This window comes from Ranitomeya imitator, chromosome 7 (genome assembly GCF_032444005.1).
Source record: "Ranitomeya imitator isolate aRanImi1 chromosome 7, aRanImi1.pri, whole genome shotgun sequence".
Classification (NCBI taxonomy): Eukaryota; Metazoa; Chordata; class Amphibia; order Anura; family Dendrobatidae; genus Ranitomeya; species Ranitomeya imitator.
In genome coordinates, this window is record NC_091288.1 from 121019473 (window position 1) to 121038569 (window position 19097).

Consider the following 19097-nt stretch of genomic DNA (forward strand, 5'->3'; position numbering starts at 1 on the left):
TTATGTGAGAACTGTATGACAGTATTATGTGTGATCTATATGGCGGTATTATGTGAGAACACTATGGCAGTATTATGTGTGATCTATATGGTGGTATGTGAGAACACTGGCGGTATTATGTGTGATCTATATGGTGGTATGTGAGAACACTGGCGGTATTATGTGTGATCTATATGGCGGTATTATGTGAGAACACTGGCGGTATTATGTGTGATCTATATGGCGGTATTATGTGAGAACACTATGGCATTATTATGTGTCATCTATATGGCAGTATGTGAGAACACTGGCGGTATTATGTGTGATCTATATGGTGGTATTATGTGAGAACTGTATGACAGTATTGTGTGATCTATTTGATGGTATTGTGTGTGATCTATATGGCGGTATTATGTGAGAACACTATGGCAGTATTATCTTCAGAAAGCGGACCCATTCTATGGTGGTTCTGGCTGAGCACCTGCACGCGGGTCTGGGGTAATAGAGGGTAAAGCATGACCTCCAGTTAGGTGCAGTCAGGGCTGGTGAGGCAGCTGAAGAGAGGGATCTCACTTTTATTGTTACTATATGGCTACATTTCCTTCCCAGCGTCACCCCAGACTGCGCCTGTCACCTCGCTTTCACACATTGCCAGGACAGGATGGGGAAGACAGGATCTGAGGAGCGGAATGGGGTCTGCATGCAAAGTCTGGATCAGAACAGGCCATCAATCCGCAGAAATGTTTCCTGGATTTCTGTGGAGCAAACAAACAGATGGTCCATCCATGTGTATAAAAGACAGCGCTCTATGTACAATCCCTGGCTGCTCCGCACACCGAACAGGGGGCCCCCATAGACCAGCACACTGCTCTCCTGAAATACTCTGTGCTGCTGTCACCCTGCTCCCTCCACCACATATCTCCCAGAATCCTTGCTGCCTGCCATCCTCGGTGACCGTAGACTTGTCAGTATAAGGCTGCTTTCACACTAGCATCGGTACGGGCCCGTCGCAGTGCGTCGTACCGACGCATGCTGTGAAAGAAATGTCCGACGTGGGCAGCGGAAGCAGTCTTATGACGCTTCCGCTGCCCCATTGTAAGGTCTGGGGAGGATGGGGCGGAGTTTCGGCCGTGCATGTGCGGTCGAAAATGGTGGACTCGATGCACAAACGTTACATGTAACTTTCTTTGTGGCGGCGGTCCACCAAAACATGACGCAACCGTCGTACGACAGTTACGACGTGTGGCAATACGTCGCAATGCGTCGGTAATGTTAGTCTATGGGGAAAAAACGCATCCTGCAGACAACTTTGCAGGATGCGTTTTTTCTTCTGAATGACGCATTGCAACGTACAGCCAAAAACGCTAGTGTGAAAGTAGACTAAGGCTGCCGTCCACTATCAGTATTTGGTCAGTATTTTACCTCCGTATTTGTAAGCCAAAACCAGGAGTGGGTGATAAATGCAGAAGTGGTGCATATGTTTCTATTATACTTTTCCTCTAATTGTTCCACTCCTGGTTTTGGCTTACAAATACTGAGGTAAAATACTGACCAAATACTGATAGTGTGACGGCAGCCATACTCTGCAGTCACCAACAAAATGGCTGCTCACTGGGTTCCTGAATATCATCCTCTCTAATCCCTTAGCAAACACCCAGAAGGAGAGGAGAGGAGACATCACACACGTCAGCAGACTCCGCCCATAATTACTGCAGTGCAGTAATGTGAGCTATTTGTACACTAGGTTTTTCTGAAATTTCAGCAGCTGCTCCCCCTAGTGTTGAAAAGTGGAAATTCCAAAACTTTTCAAATTATTTTTCATATTTTACTAAATTATAAACAAATGATATTTTTTAAGAAAATGTAATCATTAATTCTTTATATTTTTACAATTTCTGAAAAAAATTTTTTTTTTATGGCACCTTCCCTTTAACCCCTTCATGACCCAGCCTATTTTGACCTTAATGACCTGGCCGTTTTTTGCAATTCTGACCAGTGTCCCTTTATGAGGTAATAACTCAGGAACGCTTCAACGGATCCTAGCGGTTCTGAGATTGTTTTTTCGTGACATATTGGGCTTCATGTTAGTGGTAAATTTAGGTCAATAAATTCTGCGTTTATTTGTGATAAAAACGGAAATTTGGCGAAAATTTTGAAAATTTCGCAATTTTCACATTTTGAATTTTTATTCTGTTAAACCAGAGAGTTATGTGACACAAAATAGTTAATAAATAACATTTCCCACATGTATACTTTACACCAGCACAATTTTGGAAACAACATTTTTTTTTGCTAGGAAGTTATAAGAGTTAAAATTTGACCAGCGATTTCTCATTTTTACAACGAAATTTACAAAACCATTTTTTTTAGGGACCACCTCACATTTGAAGTCAGTTTGAGGGGTCTATATGGATGAAAATACCCAAAAGTGACACCATTCTAAAAAATGCACCCCTCAAGGTGCTCAAAACCACATTCAAGAAGTTTTTTAACCCTTCAGGTGCTTCACAGCAGCAGAAGCAACATGGAAGGAAAAAATGAACATTTAACTTTTTAGTCACAAAAATTATCTTTTAGCAACATTTTTTTTATTTTCCCAATGGTACAAGGAGAAACTGAACCACGAAAGTTGTTGTCCAATTTGTCCTGAGTACGCTGATACCTCATATGTGGGGGTAAACCAATGTTTGGGCGCACGGCAGGGCTTGGAAGGGAAGGAGCGCCATTTGACTTTTTGAATGAAAAATTGGCTCCACTCTTTAGCGGACACCATGTCACGTTTGGAGAGCCCCCGTGTGCCTAAAAATTGGAGCTCCCCCACACGTGACCCCATTTTGGAAACTAGACGCCCCAAGGAACTTATCTAGATGCATAGTGAGAACTTTGAACCCCCGGGGGCTTCACAAATTGATCCGTAAAAATGAAAAAGTACTTTTTTTTCACAAAAAAATTCTTTTAGCCTCAATTTTTTTCATTTTCACATGGGCAACAGGATAAAATGGATCCTAAAATTTGTTGGGCAATTTCTCATGAGTACACCGATACCTCACATGTGGAGGTAAACCACTGTTTGGGCACATGGTAAGGTTCGGAAGGGAAGGAGCGCCATTTGACTCTTTGAATGAAAAATTATCTCCATCGTTAGCGGACACCATGTCGTGTTTGGAGAGCCCCCGTGTGCCTAAACATTGGAGCTCCCCCACAAATGACCCCATTTTGGAAACTAGACCCCCCAAGGAACTTATCTAGATGCATATTGAGCACTTTAAACCCTCAGGTGCTTCACAAATTGATCTGTAAAAATGAAAAAGTACTTTTTTTTTTCACAAAAAAATTCTTTTCGCCTCAGTTTTTCATTTTCACATGGGCAATAGGATAAAATGAATCCTAAAATTTGTTGGGCAATTTCTCCCGAGTACGCCGATACCTCATATGTGGGGGTAAACCACTGTTTGGGCACACGGCAGGGCTCGGAAGGGAAGGCGCGCCATTTGACTTTTTGAATGGAAAATTAGCTCCAATTGTTAGCGGACACCATGTCGCGTTTAGAGAGCCCCTGTGTGCCTATGCATTGGAGCTCCCCCACAAGTGACCCCATTTTGGAAACTAGACCCCCCAAGGAACTTATCTAGATGCATATTGAGCACTTTAAACCCCCAGGTGCTTCACAGAAGTTTATAATGCAGAGCCATGAAAATAAAAAATAATTTTTCTTTCCTCAAAAATGATTTTTAGCCTGGAATTTCCTATTTTGCCAAGGGTAATAGGAGAAATTGGACCGCAAATGTTGTTGTCCAGTTTGTCCTGAGTACGCTGATACCCCATATGTGGGGGTAAACCACTGTTTGGGCGCACGGCAGGGCTCGGAAGGGAAGGCACGCCAATTGGCTTTTTAAATGGAAAATTAGCTCCAATCATTAGCGGACACCATGTCACGTTTGGAGAGCCCCTGTGTGCCTAAACATTGGAGATCCCCCACATATGACCCCATTTTGGAAACTAGACCCCCAAAGGAACTAATCTAGATGTGTGGTGAGGACTTTGAACTTCCAAGTGCTTCACAGAAGTTTATAACGCAGAGCCATGAAAATAAAATAAAAATTTTATTTTCTCTAAAATGATCTTTTAGCCTGCAATTTATTATTTTCCCAAGGGTAACAGGAGAAATTTGACCCCAAAAGTTGTTGTACAGTTTCTCCTGAGTACGCTGATACCCCATATGTGGGGGTAAACCACAGTTTGGGCACATGTCGGGGCTCGGAAGTCAAGTAGTGACATTTTGAAATGCAGACTTTGATGGAATGCTCTGCGGGCGTTACGTTGCGTTTGCAGAGCCCCTGGTGTGCCTAAACAGTAGAAACCCCCCACAAGTGACCCCATTTTGGAAACTAGACCCCCCAAGGAACTTATCTAGATATGTGGTGAGCACTTTGAACCCCCAAGTGCTTCACAGACGTTTACAACGCAGAGCCGTGAAAATAAAAAATCATTTTTCTTTCCTCAAAAATGATGTTTTAGCAAGCAATTTTTTATTTTCTCAAGGGTAACAGGAGAAATTGGACCCCAGTAATTGTTGCCCAGTTTGTCCTGAGTACGCTGATACCCCATATGTGGGGGTAAACCACTGTTTGGGCACATGTCGGGGCTCGGAAGTCAAGTAGTGACGTTTTGAAATGCAGACTTTGATGGAATGGTCTGCGGGCGTCACGTTGCGTTTGCAGAGCCCCTGGTGTGCCTAAACAGTAGAAACCCCCCACAAGTGACCCCATTTTGGAAACTAGACCCCCCAAGGAACTTATCTAGATATGTGGTGAGCACTTTGAACCCCCAAGTGCTTCACAGACGTTTACAACGCAGAGCCGTGAAAATAAAAAATCATTTTACTTTCCTCAAAAATGATGTTTTAGCAAGCAATTTTTTATTTTCTCAAGGGTAACAGGAGAAATTGGACCCCAGTAATTGTTGCCCAGTTTGTCCTGAGTACACTGATACCCCATATGTGGGGGTAAACCACTGTTTGGGCACACGTCGGGGCTCGGAAGGGAAGGAGCACCATTTGACTTTTTGAATAAAAGATTGGCTGGAATCAATGGTGGCGCCATGTTGCGTTTGGAGACCCCCTGATGTGCCTAAACAGTGGAAACCCCTCAATTCTTACGCCAACACACCCCTAACCCTTATCCCAACTGTAGCCGTAACCCTAACCACAACCCTAACCGCAACACACCCCTAACCACAACCCTAACCCCAACACACCCCTAACCCTAACCACAACCCTAATTCCAACCCAACCCTAACCCTAAGGCTATGTACCCACGTTGCGGATTCGTGTGAGATTTTTCCGCACCATTTTTGAAAAATCCGCGGGTAAAAGGCACTGCGTTTTACCTGCGGATTTCACCTGCGGATTCCTATTGAGGAATAGGTGTAAAACGCTGCGGAATCCGCACAAAGAATTGACATGCTGCGGAAAATACAACGCAGCGTTTCCGTGCGGTATTTTCCGCACCATGGGCACAGCGGATTTGGTTTTCCATAGGTTTACATGGTACTGTAAACCTGATGGAACACTGCTGCGGATCCGCAGCGGCCAATCCGCTGCGGATCCGCAGCCAAATCCGCACCGTGTGCACATAGCCTAATTCTAAAGGTATGTGCACACGCTTTGGAAAACGCTGCGGATCCGCAGCAGTTTCCCATGAGTTTACATTTCAATGTAAACCTATGGGAAACAAAAATCGCTGTACACATGCTGCGGAAAAACTGCACGGAAACGCAGCGGTTTACATTCCGCAGCATGTCACTTCTTTCTGCGGATTCCACAGCGGTTTTACAACTGCTCCAATAGAAAATCGCAGTTGTAAAACCGCAGTGAAATGCGCAGAAAAACCGCGGTAAATCTGCCATAAATCCGCAGCGGTTTAGCACTGCGGATTTATCAAATCCGCTGCAGAAAAATCCGCAGAGGACCAGAATACGTGTGCACATACCGAAACCCTAACCCTAACCCTAACCCTACCCCTAACCCTACCCCTACCCCTACCCCTAACCCTACCCCTACCCCTACCCCTAACCCTACCCCTAACCCTAACCCTACCCCTAACCCTACCCCTAACCCTAACCCTAACCCTAGTTCTAACTCCAACCTTAGTGAAAAAAAAAAAAAATTCTTTATTTTATTATTGTCCCTATCTATGGGGGACAAATGGGGGGGGTCATTTACTGTTTTTTTATTTTGACCACTGTGATAGATTATATCACAGTGATCAAAATTCACATTGGAACGAATCTGCCGGCCGGCAGATTCGGCGGGCGCACTGCGCATGCGCCCGCCATTTTGGAACATGGCGGCGCTCGGGGAAGAAGACTGACGGACCCCGCCAGGATCGGTAAGTATAAGGGGGGGAGATCAGGGCACAGGGGGGGGAGATCAGGGCACGGGGGGGCGTCGGAGCACGGGGGGGGAGGGATCGGAGCATGGGGGAGAGTGATCGGTGTGCGGGCGGGTGGATCGGTGTGCAGGGGGGGGGGATCGGTGTGCAGGGGGGGTGGATCGGAGCACGGGGGGGGATCGGAGTGCGGGGGGGTTTGATTGGAGCACGGGGGGTGTGATTGGAGCACGGGGGGAGCGGACAGGAGGACGGGGGAGCGGAGCACAGGACGGAGGGGAGCGGGCCACAGATCGGGGGGCTGGGGGGGCGATCGGAGGGGTGGGGTGGGGGCACATTAGTATTTCCAGCCATGGCCGATGATATTGCAGCATCGGCCATGGCTGGATTGTAATATTTCACCATTTTTTTAGGTGAAATATTACAAATCGCTCTGATTGGCAGTTTCACTTTCAACAGCCAATCAGAGCGATCGTAGCCACGAGGGGGTGAAGCCACCCCCCCTGGGCTAAACTACCACTCCCCCTGTCCCTGCAGATCGGGTGAAATGGGAGTTAACCCTTTCACCCGATCTGCAGGGACGCGATCTTTCTGTGACACAGCATATGCGTCACAGGTCGGATTGGCACCGACTTTCATGACGCATACGCTGTGTCACAGGTCGGGAAGGGGTTAACCTCTTGTTCTCCTTTTATCCCTTTCAGTTCCTGCTCCCGTGTTCCGCAGTTCCTGTGTTTTCTCTTTCCTCAGTCCGATCCTCAGCTCCTTTACTTCTCACCCAGGTTTTCCTCCATCACCTTCTTCCTTTTCTGTTTTTCCCCGTTTTTCTCCCTGTTTCCTTTTCCTAGAGCCGATCCCTGGTCCTGGCCTCCGTGGTACTAGTTTTCCCTGTGCTTGCCTTCTAACAGTCCCTGTATAGGGGTTGGTTACACTCTGGAGTGCTCACTCAGGAAGGTTCGGTGCCACGGTCCAGTGGGTCCACTCTTTGTTCCCGTCTCCTTCGGCGTAACAGACTGCACTCGGATGACATCTGAGTGCAGCCTGATTCTAACAATTACACTTGTCCTCCTCCGCTGAACCACGCTATGCCGCCTGTGTACTCCTCATACAAATTTTGAACTGCAATTAGCCACCTTTTTTATTTTAGGCCTACTCTGTCTGTCTGAGCCACTTATTACAGTTGTCCTCCGCTGAACAAAGCTATGCCGCCTGTGTACTCCACTTACCAATTTTGAACTGCATTTTGCCTACTTACTTATTTAGGCCTACTAACTGTGTCTGCCTCCCATTACAGTTGTCCTCCACTGAACAAAGCTGAGCCTCAATTTTTATCCGGTGTCAAATATTAAACTGCATTTGGCCTACTTCTTTGGTGGGACCTACAAATGGCGTGTGCTGCTGCTTGGTGTTCTCCACTGAATAAAGTTGAGCCTCAATTTTCATCTGGTGTCAGATATTAAACTGAATTTGGCCTGCTTCTTTGGTTGGGCCTACAAATGTTGTGTACCTCTGCTTGGTGTTCTCCACTGAATAAAACTGAGCCTCAATTTTCATCCGGTGTCTGATATTACACTGCATTTGGCCTACTTGTTTGGTTGGGCCTACTAACGGTGTCTGCCGCTCCTTGCCTTTCTCCTCCACTGAACAAAACTGAGCTTCAATTTTCATCCTGGTTAGGATATTTCACTGCATTTGGCCTACTGGTTTGGTTACGCCTACTAACGATGTCTGCCACTGCTTGTTGTTCTCCTTCAACTGTACAAAGCTGAGCTTCAATTTTCATCCTGGTTAGGATATTGCACTGCATTTGGCCTACCGGTTTGGTTACACCTAGGGTTGAGCGAAACGGGTCGTTCATTTTCATAAGTCGCCGACTTTTGGCAAAGTTGGGTTTCATGAAACCCGATCCGACCCCTGTGCGGGGTCGGCCATGCGGTACGCGACTTTCGCGCCAAAGTCGCGTTTCAATGACGCGAAAAGCGCCATTTCTCAGCCAATGAAGGTAAACGCAGAGTGTGGGCAGCGTGATGACATAGGTCCTGGTCCCCACCATCTTAGAGAAGGGCATTGCAGTGATTGGCTTGCTGTCTGCGGCGTCACAGGGGCTAAAAAGGGGCGTTCCCGCCGACCACCATGTTACTGCTGCTGATCTGAGCTTAGGGAGAGGTTGCTGCCGCTTCGTCAGTAGCAGGGATAGCTTTAGGCAGGGTCCATTAACCACCAAACCGCTTGTGCTGTAGCGATTTGCACTGCCCAACACCACCTTCGGTGTGCAGGGACAGTGGAAGCTACATTTTTTTTTTTTCCTCAGCGCTGTAGCTCATTGGGCTGCCCTAGAAGGCTCCCTGATAGCTGCATTGCTGTGTGTACGCCGCTGTGCAAACCAACTGCTTTTTTCAAAGCACAAATCCTCTTGTTCCTTCCTTTCTGCACAGCTATCTTGTTTGTTTGTCCACACTTTTTATTTAATTTATGCATCAGTCCACTCCTTATTGCTGCCTGCCATACCTGGCTGAGATTACTGCAGGGAGATAGTAATTGAAGGACAGTTCCTTTTTTTTTTTTTGTGGGAGATTAAGATTGGCATTTCTGCTAGAGTGCCATCCCTGTCTGTGCCATCTCTCACTCAGTGGGCCATAGAAAGCCTATTTATTTTTTTGCTTGATTTGGGTTCCAAAATCTACCTGAAAAAATCACTACATCAATCAGTGGGAGAAAAATATTGGCCTCAGGGCTTGTGTGCCACTCCTGACTCCTGTGTGCATCATCACTCACTCAGTGGGCCATAGAAAGCCCATTTTTTTTTTTGCTTTATTTGGGTTCTAAATTCTACCTGAAAAAATCAATAAATCAATCAGTGGGAGATTAATATTGGCCTTTGGGCTTGTGTGCCAGTCCTGAGCGTGCCATCTCTCTCACAAATAGTGGGCCATAGAAAGCCTATTTATTTTTTTTTTTTTGGTTTTATAAATTCTCCCTGAAAAAAAAAAGGGAGATTAATATTGGCCTTTGGGCTTGTGTGCCAGTCCTAAGCGTGCCATCTCTCTCTCTCAGATAGTGGGCCATAGAAAGCCTATTTATTATTTTTTTTATTGGGTTTATAAATTTTCCCTGAAAGAAAAAAAAAAAAAAAAGTGGGAGATTAATATTGGCCTCTGGGCTTGTGTGCCAGTCCTGAGCGTGCCATCTCTCTCACAAATAGTGGGCCATAGAAAGCCTATTTTTTTTTTTTTTTGGTTTTATAAATTCTCCCTGAAAAAAAAAAAGGGAGATTAATATTGGCCTTTGGGCTTGTGTGCCAGTCCTAAGCGTGCCATCTCTCTCTCTCAGATAGTGGGCCATAGAAAGCCTATTTATTATTTTTTTTATTGGGTTTATAAATTTTCCCTGAAAAAAAAAAAAAAAAAGTGGGAGATTAATATTGGCCTCTGGGCTTGTGTGCCAGTCCTGAGCGTGCCATCTCTCTCACAAATAGTGGGCCATAGAAAGCCTATTTATTTTTTTGGTTGATTTGGGTTCTAAATTCTACCTGAAAAAATCAATAAATCAATCAGTGGGAGATAAATATTGGCCTCTGGGCTTGTGTGCCACTCCTGACTCCTGTGTGCGTTATCTCTCACTCAGTGGGCCATAGAAAGCCTATTTTTTGTTTTATTTGTTTTTTAAATTCTCCCTGAAAAAATCATTTTATTTTATTTGGTTTCTAAATTCTTCCTGAAAAAATCATTTTATTCTATTATTTTTTTTTTCTAAAGTCTCCCTGAAAAAAAAAAAAAAAATCAGTGGGAGATTAATATTGCCCTTTCTGCTTGTGTGCCAGTCTTGACTCCTGGGTGTGCCATCTCTCTCTCTCTCTCCAATTGTGGGCCATAGAAAGCCTATTATTTTTTTTTTTGCTTGATTTGGGATCCAAAATCTACCTGAAAAAATCACTACATCAATCATTGGGAGAAAAATATTGGCCTCTGGGCTTGTGTGCCACTCCTGACTCCTGTGTGCGTCATCTCTCACTCAGTGGGCCATAGAAAGCCTATTTTTTGTTTTATTTGTTTTCTAAATTCTCCCTGAAGAAATCATTTTATTTTATTTGGTTTCTAAATTCTTCCTGAAAAAATCATTTTATTCTATTTTTTTTTTCTAAAGTCTCCCTGAAAAAAAAAAAAAATCAGTGGGAGATTAATATTGCCCTTTCTGCTTGTGTGCCAGTCTTGACTCCTGGGTGTGCCATCTCTCTCTCTCTCTCCAATCGTGGGCCATAGAAAGCCTATTATTTTTTTTGCTTGATTTGGGTTCCAAAATCTACCTGAAAAAATCACTACATCAATCATTGGGAGAAAAATATTGGCCTCTGGGCTTGTGTGCCACTCCTGACTCCTGTGTGTGGCATCTCTCACTCAGTGGGGCATAGAAAGCCTTTTTATTTATTTTTTTTTTATTTTTATTTGGTTTCTAAATTGTCATTGGAAAAATCATTTTATGTTATTTGGTTTCTAAATTCTTCCTGAAAAAATCATTTTATTTTATTTTGTTTCTAAAGTCTCCCTGAAAAAAAAAAATAAAAAAAAACAGTGGGAGATTAATATTTACATTTGTGCTTCAGTGACAGTCCTGCGTGTGTGGCATCTCTCTCATTTGGTGCCACCAAAAACAGAGTGTGTAACATTGTGCCTGATTTTCGTTGTGGTCTCACCCACCTGTAAAGGGGTAGCTAAATCATACTGAAGTTATAGCTCACCGTGTAAGTTGTGTGACAGCAACAAATACCGTTAGTTTGGTTACGTTTTTAAAACAATGAGGAAGTCTGGTGGAAGAGGTCGTGGCCGGGGGCGTTCATTGTCAGCTGGTAATGAGGGTAGTGGTAGTGGTGGAGCATCAGGTGGTCGTGGGAAAAAAAATATTGCACCTAAGTCTGGAGCTGTGGAGCCAGGTTCGTCGTCTGGCTACACAAGGCCTCGAACGCTCCCTTTTCTGGGAGTAGGAAAACCGCTTTTAAAGCCGGAGCAGCAAGAGCAAGTTTTGGCTTATCTTGCTGACTCAGCCTCTAGCTCTTTTGCCTCCTCTCGTGAAACTGGTAAATGTAAAAGCAGCGCGTCGTTAGTGGATGTTCACAGTCAGGGACAAGTCGCTTCCTTGTCCTCTTCAGCAAAAACAACAACAGAGAAGGATGCAGCAGGCGACACAACGGGTTACTCCATGGAGCTCTTTACACATACCGTCCCTGGCTTAGAAAGTGAAGCAGTTAACAGTCCATGCCCATTACAAGTTGAATCTGACATGGAGTGCACTGATGCACAGCCACAGCCAGACTACTATGCTGGTCCTTTGACTCAGACCACAACATTGCCCTCGCAGGGTAATGATCAAGAATCAGACCCTGATGAGACTATGTTGCCCCATCACGAACGCTATACCACCGACCGACACGGTGACACAGACGAAGTTGCACACGAGCTACAAGAAGAGGTAATAGATGACCCAGTTCTTGACCCCGATTGGCAGCCATTGGGGGAACAGGGTGCAGGCGGCAGCAGTTCTGAAGCGGAGGAGGAGGGGCCGCAGCAGGCATCAACATCGCAACAGGTTCCATCTGCCGGGCCCGTATCTTGCCCAAAACGCGTGGCAAAGCCAAAACCTGGTGGAGGACAGCGTGGCCATCCGGTTAAAGCTCAGTCTGCAATGCCTGAAAAGGTATCCAATGCTAGAAAGAGTGCAGTCTGGCATTTTTTTAAACAACATCCAATTGATCAGCGCAAAGTCATCTGTCAAAAATGTTCAACTACCCTAAGCAGAGGGCAGAATCTGAAAAGTCTCAATACAAGTTGCATGCATAGACATTTAACCACCATGCATTTGCAAGCTTGGACTAACTACCAAACGTCCCTTAAGGTTGTAGCACCCTCGGCCAATGAAGCTAGTCGTCAACGCAACATCCCTTCCGGCAGTGTAGGGCCACCATTTTCCGCACCACCTGCAGTATCTGTGCAGGTTTCTTTGCCAGGCCAAAGCAGTCAGGGTCAGGGAATCACCAGTTTCGTAGTAGGAAACACTGCATCTAGGGCACCGGCGGCAACAATACCATCTCCCACCGTCTCTCAGTCTGCCATGTCCACCGACACCCCCGCTAGTTCCACGATCTCCAGCTCTCCAGTCCAGCTCACCCTACATGAGACTATGGTTAGAAAAAGGAAGTACTTAGCCTCGCATCCGCGTACACAGGGTTTGAACGCCCACATAGCTAGACTAATCTCGTTAGAGATGATGCCCTACCGGTTAGTTGAAAGCGAAGCTTTCAAAGCCCTGATGGACTACGCTGTACCACGCTACGAGCTACCCAGTCGACACTTTTTTTCCAGAAAAGCCATCCCAGCCCTCCACCAGCATGTTAAAGAGCGCATCGTCCATGCACTCAGGCAATCTGTGAGCACAAAGGTGCACCTGACAACAGATGCATGGACCAGTAGGCATGGCCATCACGGCACACTGGGTGAATGTTGTGGATGCAGGGTCTACAGGGGAGAGCAAGTTTGTGACAGTTCTGCCTAGCCCACGGTCTAGGAAACAGTTGGCTGTAGCCGTTCGCACCCCCTCCTCCTCCTCCTCGTCCTCCTGCAGAAGCGAGAGCTCGTCCACAGACCGCAGTCGCACAACCACTCCATCCGCAGCTGCCACTGTTGCACACCAGGTCTCCCATTATGGGGCAGCTACTGGCAAACGTCAGCAGGCTGTATTGGCTATGAAGTGTTTGGGCGACAACAGACACACCACGGAAGTTCTGTCCGAGTTCTTGCAGAAAGAAACGCAGTCGTGGCTGGGCACTGTAGATCTTGAGGCAGGCAAGGTAGTGAGTGATAACGGAAGGAATTTCATGGCTGCCATCTCCCTTTCCCAACTGAAACACATTCCTTGCCTGGCTCACACCTTAAACCTGGTGGTGCAGTGCTTCCTGAAAAGTTATCCGGGGTTATCCGACCTGCTCCTCAAAGTGCGTGGACTTTGCTCACATATCCGCCGTTCGCCCGTACACTCCAGCCGTATGCAGACCTATCAGCGTTCTTTGAACCTTCCCCAGCATCGCCTAATCATAGACGTTGCAACAAGGTGGAACTCAACACTGCACATGCTTCAGAGACTGTGCGAACAGAGGCGGGCTGTTATGTTTTTGTGGGAGGATACACATACACGGGCAGGCAGTAGGATGGCAGACATGGAGTTGTCAGGTGTGCAGTGGTCGAAGATTCAAGACATGTGTCAAGTCCTTCAGTGTTTTGAGGAATGCACACGGCTGGTTAGTGCAGACAACGCCATAATAAGCATGAGCATCCCCCTAATGCGTCTGCTGATGCAAAGTTTGACGCATATAAAGGATCAGTCGTCTGCAGCTGAGGAAGAGGAAAGCCTTGATGACAGTCAGCCATTGTCTGGCCAGGGCAGTGTACAGGACGAGGTAGTGGGCGAAGAGGAGGAGGAGGACGAGGAGGATGATGGGGATGATTATATTTATAATGAGGAAGCTTTTCCGGGGCCACTGGAAATTGTTGGAGCGGCAAGGCCGGGTTCTGGTTTTTGGAGGGACACAAGTGACGTGGATTTGCCTGAAACTGCCCCTCAACCAAGCACAGCCGCAGATTTGACACCTGGAACTTTGGCCCACTGTCATGATTCCAATGGCAGGGAATCACAAAAGGACAAGCACCAACGAGCTCTAGGGTGATGGAACCTGAGCTGACCGCGACCCTAAACCTGAATACACAAATAACAATAGCCGGGGAACGTGCCTACGTTGATCCTAGTCGTCTCGCACCAGCCGAAGATCTAACTTCCCCTATTTGAAGAAACACAGACCTCTCTTGCGTCCAGAGAAATACCCCACAGAAATAGCAGCCCCCCACATATAATGACGGTGAAATGAGAGGAAGGCACATACACAGTATGAAATCAGATTCAGCAAAATGAGGCCCGCTAAAACTAGATAGCAGAGGATACAAAAGTAAACTGCGCGGTCAGCAAAAAACCCTTCAAAAAACCATCCTGTAATTACTTGAACTCATGTTCCAACTCATGGAACATGAGGAGCAATTACAGCCCGCTAGAGCAACCAGCAGCAAAGAAACAATTATATGCAAGCTGGACAAGACAAAAATAAATCAAAACGTGGAACAAGAAAATCAAAAACTTAGCTTGTCCTGAAGATTACTGAAGCCAGAAGCTGAGGTAACAAAACACTCTGATAACCTTGATAGCCGGCGGGGAAATGACAAGAAAGCCTGGTTAAATAGGAAACTCCCAAATCCTAATAGAACAGGTGGACACCAGAGACAGCAGAACACAAATCACCCAGTACCATCAGTAACCACCAGAGGGAGCCCAAAAACAGAACTCACAACAGTACCCCCCCCCTTGAGGAGGGGTCACCGAACCCTCACGAGAACCACCAGGGCGACCAGGATGAGCCCTATGAAATGCACGGACATTTTTTGAGAGACAGGGAGATCCGAAATAAAGTCCATGGAAATGTGCGTCCAAGGCCTCTTCGGGATAGGCAAAGGTGACAACAATCCACTGGCTCGAGAACAGCAAGGCTTAGCCCGAGCACAAACCTCACAAGACTGCACAAAAGAACGCACATCCCTAGACTAGGAAGGCCACCAAAAAGACCTGGCCACCAAGTCTCTAGTACCAAATATTCCAGGATGACCTGCCAACGCAGAAGAATGGACTTCGGAGATGACTCTACTGGTCCAACTATCCGGAACAAATAGTCTCTCAGGCGGACAACGATCAGGTTTACCCGCCTGAAACTCCTGCAAAGCACGTCGCAAGTCTGGGAAGACGGCCGACAAAATCACCCCATCCCTAAGGATACCAGTGGGCTCAGAATTTCCAGGGGAGTCAGGCACAAAACTCCTAGAAAGAGCATCCGCCTTCACATTCTTTGAACCTGGCAGGTATGAAACCACAAAATTGAAACGAGAGAAAAACAGTGACCAACGAGCCTGTCTAGGATTCAGACGCCTGGCAGACTCAAGGTAAATCAGATTTTTGTGATCAGTCAAGACCACCACACGATGTCTAGCACCCTCCAGCCAATGACGCCACTCCTCAAATGCCCACTTCATGGCCAAAAGTTCCCGATTACCCACATCATAATTCCGCTCAGCGGGCGAAAATTTTCTAGAAAAGAACGCACATGGCTTCATCACCGAGCAATCGGAGCTTCTCTGTGACAAAACCGCCCCCGCTCCAATCTCGGAAGCATCAACCTCAACTTGGAAAGGAAGCGAAACATCAGGCTGACGCAACACAGGAGCAGAGGAAAACCGGCGTTTAAGTTCCTGAAAGGCCTCCACAGCCGCAGGAGACCAATCAGCAACATCAGCACCCTTCTTAGTCAAATCCGTCAAAGGCTTAACAACACTAGAAAAATTAATTATAAAACGACGATAGAAATTAGCAAAGCCCAAGAACTTCTGCAAACTCTTAAGAGATGCAGGCTGCGTCCAGTCACAAATAGCCCGAACCTTGACGGGATCCATCTCAATAGTAGAAGGGGAAAAAATATACCCCAAGAAAGAAATCTTCTGGACTCCAAAGAGACACTTTGAGCCCTTTACAAACAAGGAATTAGCCCGCAGGACCTGAAACACCTTCCTGACCTGCTGAACATGAGACTCCCAGTCATCAGAAAAAACCAAAATATCATCCAAATACACAATCATAAATTTATCCAGATTTTCACGGAAAATATCGTGCATAAAGGACTGGAAGACTGAAGGAGCATTAGAAAGTCCGAAAGGCATTACCAAATACATTTTGAGTATTTGGTAATGCCTTTCAGGCGTCTAAATGCCTCTTTGGTAATGCCTCTCAGGCGTATTAAATGCGGTTTTCCACTCATCACCTTGCTTTATTCGTATAAGATTATACGCACCCCGGAGATCAATCTTAGTGAACCATTTAGCCCCCTTAATACGAGCAAACAAATCAGTCAACAAAGGCAAAGGATACTGATATTTTACGGTAATCTTATTCAAAAGACGATAATCTATACAAGGTCTCAAGGACCCATCTTTCTTGGCCACGAAAAAAAAACCTGCTCCCAAAGGGGACGAAGATGGACGGATATGTCCCTTTTCCAAGGACTCCTTAACATAATCCCGCATAGCAGTATGCTCTGGCACTGACAGATTGAACAAACGACCTTTAGGAAATTTACTACCAGGAATTAAATCTATAGCACAATCGCAATCCCTGTGAGGAGGAAGCGAACTGAGCTTAGGCTCCTCAAAAGCATCCCGATAATCCGACAAAAATACAGGAACCTCAGAAGGAGTAGATGAAGCGATAGAAATCAGAGGTGCATCATCATGAACCCCCTGACATCCCCAGCTTAACACAGACATTGTTTTCCAGTCAAGGACTGGATTATGAGTTTGTAACCATGGCAGACCAAGTACTAGAACATCATGTAAATTATACAACACCAGGAAGCGAATCACCTCCTGATGAACGGGAGTCATACGCATGGTCACTTGTGTCCAATACTGAGGTTTATTCATAGCTAAAGGTGTAGAGTCAATTCCCTTCAAAGGAATAGGGACTTCCAGAGGCTCAAGACTAAACCCACATCGCTTGGCAAATGACCAATCCATAAGACTCAGGGCAGCGCCTGAATCTACATAGGCATCGACGGAAATGGATGATAATGAGCAAATCAGAGTCACAGACAGAATGAACTTAGACTGTAACGTACTAATGGCAACAGACTTATCAACCTTTTTTGTGCGTTTAGAGCATGCTGATATAACATGAGCTGAATCACCACAATAAAAGCACAACCCATTTTTCCGCCTATAGTTTTGCCGTTCACTTCTAGACTGAACTCTATCACATTGCATTGTCTCAAGTGCCTGTTCAGAAGACACCGCCAAATGGTGCACAGGTTTGCGCTCCCGTAAACGCCAATCAATCTGAATAGCCATAGTCATAGACTCATTCAGACCCGTAGGCGCAGGGAACCCCACCATAACATCTTTAATGGCCTCAGAAAGGCCATCTCTGAACTTTGCAGCCAGGGCGCACTCATTCCACTGAGTAAGCACTGACCATTTCCGAAATTTTTGACAATATATTTCTGCTTCATCTTGCCCCTGAGAGAGAGCTAATAAAGCTTTTTCAGCCTGAATCTCTTGGTTAGGTTCCTCATAGAGCAAACCCAATGCCAGAAAAAACGCATCCACATTAAGCAACGCAGGATCCCCTGGTGCCAATGCAAATGCCCAATTTTGAGGGTCACCCCGCAGGAAAGATATAATAATCTTAGCCTGCTGAGCAGGGTCTCCAGAAGAGCGAGATTTCAAAGAAAGGAACAGCTTGCAATTGTTCCTAAAATTCAGAAAACTAGATCTATCTCCAGCAAAGAACTCTGGAATAGGAATTCTAGGTTCAGATATAGGAGCATGTACAACAAAATCTTGTATATTTTGAACCTTAGCAGCAAGATTATTCAAGCTGGAAGCTAAACTCTGGACGTCCATGATAAACAGCTAAGGTCAGAGCCATTCAAGGATTAAGAGGAGGAAAAAAAAAAAAAATCAGCCAGGCTGCAATTAAGGCTAGGCAGCAACCTCAGAGGAGAAAAAAAAAAAAAAAAAAACTTCCTCAGACTACTTTTCCTCCTACTTCAGCCCAAACATTTTGTGGCCGGCTATACTTTCATGATTCCAATGGCAGGGAATCACAAAAGGACAAGCACCAACGAGCTCTAGGGTGATGGAACCTGAGCTGACCGCGACCCTAAACCTGAACACACAAATAACAATAGCCGGGGAACGTGCCTACGTTGATCCTAGACGTCTCGCACCAGCCGAAGATCTAACTTCCCCTATTAGAAGAAACACAGACCTCTCTTGCCTCCAGAGAAATACCCCACAGAAATAGCAGCCCCCCACATATAATGACGGTGAAATGAGAGGAAGGCACATACACAGTATGAAATCAGATTCAGCAAAATGAGGCCCGCTAAAACTAGATAGCAGAGGATACAAAAGTAAACTGCGCGGTCAGCAAAAAACCCTTCAAAAAACCATCCTGTAATTACTTGAACTCATGTTCCAACTCATGGAACATGAGGAGCAATTACAGCCCACTAGAGCAACCAGCAGCAAAGAAACAATTATATGCAAGCTGGACAAGACAAAAATAAATCAAAACGTGGAACAAGAAAATCAAAAACTTAGCTTGTCCTGAAGATTACTGAAGCCAGAAGCTGAGGTAACAAAACACTCTGATAACCTTGATAGCCGGCGGGGAAATGACAAGAAAGCCCGGTTAAATAGGAAACTCCCAAATCCTAATAGAACAGGTGGACACCAGAGACAGCAGAACACAAATCACCCAGTACCATCAGTAACCACCAGAGGGAGCCCAAAAACAGAACTCACAACAGCCCACATGGCGGATTATGCCTTACTTATCCTCAAAAGGGACACACGCATTACTAAAATGATGAACGATGACGATTACTGGTTGGCCTGCCTCCTTGATCCTCGCTATAAAGGCAAATTGCAAAATATAATGCCACATGACAACTTGGAAATAATATTAGCAACCAAACAATCAACTCTTGTTGACCGTTTGCTTCTGGCATTCCCTGCACACAGCGCCCGTGATCGTTCTCACACGAGCTGCAGGGGCCAGCAGACCAGAGGTGTTAGAGGGGCAGAAATCAGA